Genomic DNA, 9,221 nt, shown 5'->3' on the forward strand with positions numbered 1-9,221 from the left:
TAACATGCTGTGGTTAAGGGAGGCAGCAGTTTGACCTGATTATTTTATTTTGAGACAATATCACAAATGTTTTGAAGATTATATTTGCAGGTTGATTCAATTTGGGAATATCCTACATTTTTATTAGTAGTGATTGTAATCTGCTCAAGTCACTGGGGCTGATCATTTATAATATCCTATTTTATTATTTAATTTTATGTCTAAGTACTTTTCCTGTATACAAAACACTGTATGTTATGTCTGAGTATTTTGTGTGTATACCTGGTGCCCACAGAGGCCAGAAGTGGGTATCATATTTCCTGGAAATAGAGTTATAGAAGGCTATAAGTTGCTGTGTAGGTGCTGAAAATTGAACCTGGATAATCTTAATAGCTGAGCCATCTTTCAAACCCCAAAATTCCTATAATTTACACCTAAATTTTGTTTGCTTATGGACTGCATTAGGATAGAGGAGTTCTTAAGATAGGGTTGGTAGTTAATAATGCAAGAAACAAGCTTTGTCCATGAATTTTGATAACCATTGCTTTTTGCTTTTTGAATGTGTTGGATTCTACATTTGTCCTGAAAGTGTTCCTGTATTCTTTGCCAGAACATGCCCAGTTGTGAAAATATTAGTAGAATGTGTTCTATTTAATTTCTACAATTTTGTTGGAGAAAGGTATTTTTTAAGCCTACACTAGAAATTACAACAAACCTTTTTCTATATTAGAATGTTTCTCGTGCTTAACATTTTACCATTCTGTAGAATCTGGTTACATTTTACTTTTACAATAAGCTATATTTTTAAGATGAGTTTGAGATTTACAGAAAATGCAAGAAATAGCACTGGGAATTCTGATGCACCTTGCACACAGGCACCACTATGGCCAACCTCCAAAGCCAGAATAGCAAATGAACAAATATCTATAAATTATTCATAGCAAATTCTTAATTTATTCAATTTTTCTTATAGTTTTTCTTCTAGCATTTGGTCCAGGGTACCACATTACATTTTAATTTTATGTTTTCCCTTTGTCTCTTCTTGGCTGGGAATTTTGTAAAATGTTCTCTGTTCTTTGTGATCTTGAAACATTGAGGGTTTTTGGTTCATTACATTGTGGGACTATTCACTATTAGACTTCATGTGATGTGTTTTATCCTGAACACTTATAAGTACATTTTTAATCTAGTGTTTGTGTGTGTGTGTGTGTGTGTGTGTGTGTATGTGTGTCTATTTCTGTGCCTCTGAGTATCATGATATTTTTATTACTATGGCATGCTTGCCTCCCATAACTCATGTGTAGTGTTCAGAGGATAGCTTGTAAGAATCAGTTCTCTGTTTTTGCCATGTGAGTCCTGGGGATCAAACTGTGGCTAGGTTAAATGCTTATGGATGTTTGACAAGACCTTCTTGCATAGGCATTCCCCTATACTGGGGCATCAAGCCTTCATAGGACCAAGGGCCTCTCCTCCCACAGATGTCTGACAAGGCCATACTCTGCTACACATGCAGCTAGAGCCATGGGTCCCTCCATGTGTACTCTTTGGTTGGTGTTTTAGTCCCTGGGAGCTCTGGGGTAGAGTGTCTGGTTGGTTGATATTGTTGTTCTTCCTATGGGATTGCAAACCCCTTTAGCTACTTCAGTCATTATCTTCCATTGGGGACCCTGTGCTTAGTCCAATGATTGGCTGTGAGCCTCTATACTTGTCAAGTTCTAGCAGAGCCTCTCAGGAGACAGCTATATTAGGCTTCTGTCAACAACCACTTCTTGGCATTCATAATTGTGTTTGGGTTTGGTGACTATATATAGGATGGATACCCAGGTGGTCAATCTCAGTGAAGAGGTCTTCACAGAAACACCAACCTGAGAGATGTTTCCCTAGCTATTTGGGTATCACTTAGTCCAATACTTTGACACAATTAGCATGTGATTTGCAAATATTTTCAGTATGTATCATATCTATTGTTTTCCATGTATATTATATATTATTTATATATATTATATATAATTCTTTATAGATATTCTACCCCGACCACAGTTTCTCTATACCCATCTTAGTCCCCAACCACATCTCCCTTTTTCCTCCAGATCCCCTCTTTAAAAGAAAAAAAGAGTAGGTGTCCCAGGGATATCAACTGAACATAATATAACAAATTACAATAAAGTTAGGCACAAATCTTCATGTGAAGGCTGGCTGATACAACCCAGTAGAGGGAAAGGGGTTCCAATCAAGAGCAGGCAAGTGTCAGAGGCACCTCACTACCATTGTTAGGAATCCGACAAGAATACTAACTTATACAACCATACCATAAATTCAGAGATCCTAGTTCAGACCCATAAAAGGTCTGTGATTTGTCATTTTAGTGTCTCTGAACCCCTGTAAGCCCTGCTTAGTTGATTCAGTAGGTTATATTTTCATGATGTCCTTGAACATACTTACTAGTTCCAAAAATCCTTTCTTGCCCTCTTCTGTGGGAGTCCCCTGACTTTGCCACAATGTTTGTGCTTCTCTACATCTGCTCCCATCAGTTTCTGGAAAATGCCCTTCTTATGACATAGATTTGTAGGCACAAATCTATGATTATAGCAGAGTGTCATTAGAAATCATTTCATTGACTTTTTCCCCAAGATATATTTGGTTATATCCTGAGTCTCTGAGCTACTCAGCCTCTGGTTTCTGGGTATTCACTCAGTGTCAGGCATGGGATCCTTCTCATGATGTGGTCTTCAAGTTGGAACAATTCTTTTTTTAGCCCCTCCTACAAGTTGCAGGTAGGTCAGATTGTAGGTCTAAGGATTTCTGGCTGGGTTCATATCAAGCCATGTTTCTGGGAGCCTTGCCTGGTTGTAGAAGATAGCCCATTCCAGCTCTTTATCCTCCATTACTAGGAGACTTTAGGGTCATTCTCATAGACTCCAGGGATTTTCACTGCAATACATTTCTATATTGTCTTTCAGATGTTTCCTAATTCTAATAGTTTCTCCCAGTACTCTCGCTCTCTCTCCATCCATTCACCACCTATAGTTTCCCCACACCAACTATGTACCTTCATCTTCTCATCTTACCTATCGTCATCTACCTGCAAAATCTATTTTCTTTCCCTTTCTAGGAAGATTCCTGCATTCCCCCTTGAGCCCTCCTTGTTACTTAGCCTCTGTGAGTCTATGGATTGTAGCATGATTGCCTTTTACCTTACAGCTCATGTTCACTTATAAGTGAGTACATACCATGTTTGTCTTTCTGGGTCTTGCTTACTTCCCTCAGGATGATTTTTTCTAATTGCATTCATTTGTCTCAAAATTTGATAATGGTATTATTTTTAATGACTGAGCAATACTCAAATTTTGTAAATGTACCACAGTTCTTTGTTTATTTGTTTGTTTGTTTTTATATCCAGTCATCAGTTGAAAGACACCTAGGCTGTTTACAGTTTCTGGTTATGAAGAGTAAAGTTACTATAGATATAGTTGAGCAATTGTCCTTGTGTTAGGATGGAGAATCCTTTGGATTATGCCCAAGAATGTTATATCTATGTATTAAGGTAGAATAATTCCAAGTTTTCTGAGAAACTGCCATATTGGTTTCCATAGTGGTTGTACATGATTACAGTCCTACAAGCAATGGAAGATTGTTTTTCTTGCTCCACATTCTTGCTAGCATGAGTTGTCACTTATGTTTTTGATCTTAGCCATTCTGACAGGTATATATGATAGAATCCCAAAGCTGTTCTGATTTGTGTTTCCATGATGGCTAAGGATGTTGAACATTTCTTTAAGTGTTTTTTAGCCATTTGAAATTTCTGTGTTAAGAATTCTGTTTAGGTCTGTGCCATATTTTTAAATTATACTATTTGATTTGTTGATTTCTAATTTCTTATGTTCTTTGTATATTGTAGCTATCCATTGGCCATGGATGAACTGGTTTACCTGAATGGGGGGCTAGAAAGGAAAAAAGACTGGGTGCAAGAGAAGGATGAAGCCAAGACAAAGGTGTTGGAAACCAAAAGCACTCTCTAGCTCAAACCCGCTGATGATTTCAGCTCTGGTGGAGACACCCAGGTCCAAGAGGCCTGGGAACCAAACACCTTTTCCCCTGGGAGAGTGACAAGCAGGCACTTCCCTTCCCAGGAAAAAGTTTTACAGCTACCTTCCCCTCTGAGAAGGTATTAAATCAAGCAGCTTCTCCTGAGGAAATGTTTACTTTGCCCTGCTGGAAGATGCTTAGATTCAGTTTCCCAGAGACAACTTCCCGAGATAAGGCTGCAAGACATCCTTATCCTTATCCTTATCAGACATCCATCCAGATGTCCCCTTTCTTATCCGTTGTTCCCCTCACCCCTTCCTCATTTTTTTCTTTCTGTAATGCATAAATACTGACCACTAGCTACCATTAAAAGAGGCTTTGACAAAAGACTTGCAAGGCCTCCCTCTTCTTTGTTCCCGCCCGTTCTTCTTTTTCCAGGTATAGCTCTCCTTGCAGTTCACTAGATCCAGCAGGTCCTGGATACAAACGTTCTGATCAAAGCTCAAAGTTTAATAGTTAACACTGCATTTATATAGGGAAAGCCCACAGGCCCCATCCTTTGTTTCAGCTGGATTATGTTGCAAAGCAAGTTCAGCAGGTAGTTTATTCTCCTAAATTCCTATAGGAACATCAAAGCAGATTACTCCACCTAGGTTCTAAAACCAATTGTGGCAAGCACTCAAGGTCTATTTAGCCTGCTCAAGGCTGGGGAAAGGGCACAATTCTCCATTGTTTTGTTTTTGTTTTTTGTTTTTTTTTTTTTTTTTTTTTTTTTTTTTTTTTTTTTTTTTAAGATGAGCAGTTATCAGTAGCTGGAATGGGGCACAAGATTTATTGTTTTCCATAATCTCCCATCTAGGGTATAGAGTGGCCAAGTGACCATGCCTGTCTTAGGTCAATGTCTATATTGCTCCTTCTTTCCAATCATGGAGGACAAACATAGCATTGAAGTATGTCTCTGTCTTAGGTCAATAGGAGCTCAAGAACACTCTTACCCTTCTCTGACTACCAGCCTTTTGTAGAACACTCTTTCCCATTCAAACTAAAGCCATGAAGGACATATGAATATGCACTCAATGCATTTCTTCATAGCGATGAATAACTGTCATTGTGAACAGCTGAGCTTGTGAAAGTGATTCTGTATGAAGGCAGCCAATCTGTTTAAAATACAAGGTCCAAAAGTTTAAAGAAACAAGATTATAAGCCATGGGGGAGTGGAGAATCAGGATTCAAACCATCCCTGATTCTGTCCATTTTCTCTTTTCATTTTGGCTAGTCCTTCTCAAACTTTAGCCATAGAATCCTTTACTTTTCCTAAATGATCAATATAAACATAAGACTCTTCATGGAAGGCCTCTCTGTTGAAGGAATAAAAGATTAGGAGCTAAAACATATGCATTAAAACTTGTTCGAAATCCAGATCCTGTCCAATTTTATCCACTGCAAATGTAACTTCATAAAGAACTACAACTAATTTCCAAATATGTCTCTGAAAATGCTCAGAACTAGCCTTCCAAGTTAAGACTGTCATTTATTTTTTTCGAATATTGGATTGATTTCTAGACCAGTCCATGAGTCAGAATAACTGGTCACATTAAAGGAAAGAGAAGAGTCATTATAACTTATTCTTTTGATTAATTTTTCTAAGTCAGTTTTCACAGTTTCCATGTTCTCTGTCCCACAAGGTCTAAAATCTTGAAGCAAAGCAGCTTCTCCAATTTGAGACATAGGCAAGCAAAGGTGGGTCAGGAACATATGTCCAATACAGCTTTCCTACCACCATTGTCAGGACACTCAGCAAGCTCACAGGTCAGCATCATTCTTTGTCCCAGCATCAACATGTCACACCAATCACTCTGGCAGCTAGCACTCTCCTGCAGCATCCTGTAGAACAAAAACCACAAACATGCAATTCTTCCCCATATTAAATACCTGATATTTCAAACGTCATATTTCATATGTCAGTTGAAAGGCCCCCAGAACTGGGGAGATCCTTACTCAAGTCTCGGGATGATGCAACCACCCTGTGGACTCCTTTCCCCCCCTTGTTGCTTGGGAGTGACTTGGTTCTGTAAAGCAGCCCCAACAGGCTACAAGCTGGAGTTGAGCACCTGCTGTGTGGAGTCGTGACTGCTGCTCCTTAGATCAAAGACTTAGCAGGTCTCATGCTTATGTTAAAGGTTTACCGGATCTTCCTTTCAAGATCTCTTTCTGGTCTGGTGTTAATGGATTTTCTCCTGTTTATGTTAAGATGAGCAAGTTTCGAATTCCTCTGGGTCTGGTTCCTAGCGTAACTATAAATACTGAGTGAATTTCAGTAAAGCTCTCTCTTATCACTTCTACCTGGCGCCTGTGTACCGTTTGCCTTCCCAGGAGCCAATTAACCCAGTTGGTATATTTACCCACGGAGGAAGAGAGACCGTGGGCCTGTCCCCTTCACCACCCAATGACTCACAAGAGACCAAACTTGCTGCAATCACATGAGGTTTATTGCGGATACCGGTACCGGGGTCGATCTCGTGACCTTGTCGGCCAGAGGAGTTTGTGACCTTGTGGGCCAGAGGAGTTCGACGCCAAACACAAGAAGTGTGGGGTATTTAAAAGGGAAACCACAAGCTGGGGACGGGGAGAGGGTTACCAAGGAAACATGACAAACAGTGGAAATTTTCAGAGGGACCCAACCCAAGGTATTCAGTTAGGGAGGGGAACACATTCCTTCTAGGAATGTAATCAGGGTGGAGGGCCTCAGCATGGTGTAGACCTTCATTCCTAGTTCCGCCCTCATTGTGGATCATTCAGGAGGGGCAGGTATTGGGAACCAGAGCCCCGAGGCTCTGAGTTCCTAGAACTGGCTATTTTATATTTCTGGCTTGTTATATCTCTACTAGTACATTACTTTTCGTTAACATGCTTTTTCCCAAATCTCTAAGTCTCCCAGTCTTTCATCAGTAAGTGGATCCTTCTATCTCACCTAAGCATAAGTATGCCTGGTTGAAGGGTGCCATAGGCACTCAGCAAAGAGTTCCTTGACATCCAAATTTTAAAATTTTCAAAATAAAAAGCATGATTTAAATAATGTGTATGGGGATATAATTCCCCTTTTTTTGCTTTTTAAAAATGACATTGTTTTAAAGTTACATGGGCCGGTTCCACAATATCTTGTCCTTTAGGATAATAAGGAAATATACATAACATCTACTTGCCATGATTAATTAGGTATAAGTTCTCAAGGATTAACACCATTATGTGGTAGAGGTAGAAATTGAGGACATTGAGGACAAGTCTTTACAATTTGACATGCACATTCTCTAAAAATACCAAATGGTTGCCTCAAACTATTACTATTTTGATGATACAAAGAATGAGATTGTATGGCCAATTATTCCTGTGTAAGGCCTATAATTTGCCTGGCATATAAATCTACTGTGGCATTGCCCTCACTAGGGATCCATGTAATCCAGCATGAGCTCTTAAATATCTTATAAAGTTAAGAAATAGTACATGTTTCTTAATTTAAGCTGTATTTGTATAAATAACTATAAAATTTGAGAATTAGTAGTATCTAAAAAGAAACAATTTCAAGCAGTTGTAAACCATGAGCTATATATCAGTATACAAATTAAAAGCTTGATTTTTCAACATTTCAAACACAATGGCTACAACACATAATTCAATTATTTGTGAAATGGGAGAAAACTTGAGAAAATATACATGTGATCCAATCACATATGTTTCTCTCCCATTAGATGAGAAAAAATAAAAATATAGTAAATATAGTCAATGCATTCTTTATCAGCTGCATGCATAAATTTACAGGAAATACAAAATTATGTATAGAGGCAAATTCTGACAACTTGTCTTTTGGATAATGATTACCAAATTTGCCTAAAATATTTGCCATACAACAGGTCAAATATCAGTATTCTGTAATAACCAATTTAATTGCTGTTTGCAATAAGGAATAAACATTTCATCAGGTCCTTAAGATATTCTTTCCAAAATACTTTCATGATTCTATCCTACAATTCTGTATTAACACAGCAACAGCTTCTCAATAGAGTATTCAAACTTTACTTGGAGATGAAGAAAAATAAATCCACATTAATGGTCCTTTTGGCAAAGGACTGCTGTGAAACTACCAACAAATGATCATAGTCTATACAATGTATCTGCTATTGGCTAATAGCTTCCTCTACTTTCTGGAAAGTTATTTTTCCTTCATCAGTTAATTGTTCAGGGGAATTAGAATTTGCATACCCCTTGAGAATATCAAACAGAGGCTTAAGTCTTCTTGTGGTAAGCTTGAGATGAGGTCTTAGTCAATTAACATTAGTTTTAGGAAACTAAAAGCTTTTGAAAATCATTTAAAGCAAGTAAACTATCTTTTCTTACTTGAATTTTCTGTACCACAATTTGTTTAGGATATAACTGAGGCCCCAAATATTGAAAAAGATATTGCCTTTGAATCTTTTCTAGAGCAACAACTACTCCAAAATTTTAAAGCTTGTTGTATAAGAAGAACAAAGACTTGTAGTAAAACTCCTCCAGAGGGATCAACTAATAAAATATCCATATAGCTGGGTGGTGGTGGTGCACACCTTTAATCCCAGCACTTGGGAGGCAGAGCCAGGTGGATTTCTGAGTTTGAGGCCAGCCTGGGCAACAGAGTGAGTTCCAGGACAGCCAGGGAAAATCCAAATAATGAATAATATACACTGAATGATTCAATGTAGGGCTACTAGCCATTCCTTAAGGCAAAATTTTCCAATGATATTGCTTCATGGGCTCTTCAAATTATAAACAAGCTCAATGCAAACCTCCTAGTCATCAAGATGCAAAGGAACAGTATGAAAACAATCTTTTGAATCTATAATAATTTTATAGCTACACTTTGGAACAGCAGCTGGAGTAAGCCTTCATAAGTCCCTAGTTTCATTCACCTTTCATAAATCTTAAGTTTGAACTTTGTTTTGGATTAATGGAATAATCAATCCCTTGGAGGTGAGTGAGTACATCAGCTTCAATGTCTATTAATTCTTCAAAGCTTTTTTCTTCAATTAGTAATTTAAGGTTAGGTCTCTTACTAGTAATAGATTGAACCCAGTACACATCAGAGGCACCAAAGCCACCCTGTCCTCTCTTACTCTTATGCAACATGTAACAAGGACACATGCTCCACCATGTTCATAGCAGCCTTATTTATAATAGCCAGAACC

This window comes from Mastomys coucha, unplaced genomic scaffold (genome assembly GCF_008632895.1).
Source record: "Mastomys coucha isolate ucsf_1 unplaced genomic scaffold, UCSF_Mcou_1 pScaffold9, whole genome shotgun sequence".
Classification (NCBI taxonomy): domain Eukaryota; kingdom Metazoa; phylum Chordata; class Mammalia; order Rodentia; family Muridae; genus Mastomys; species Mastomys coucha.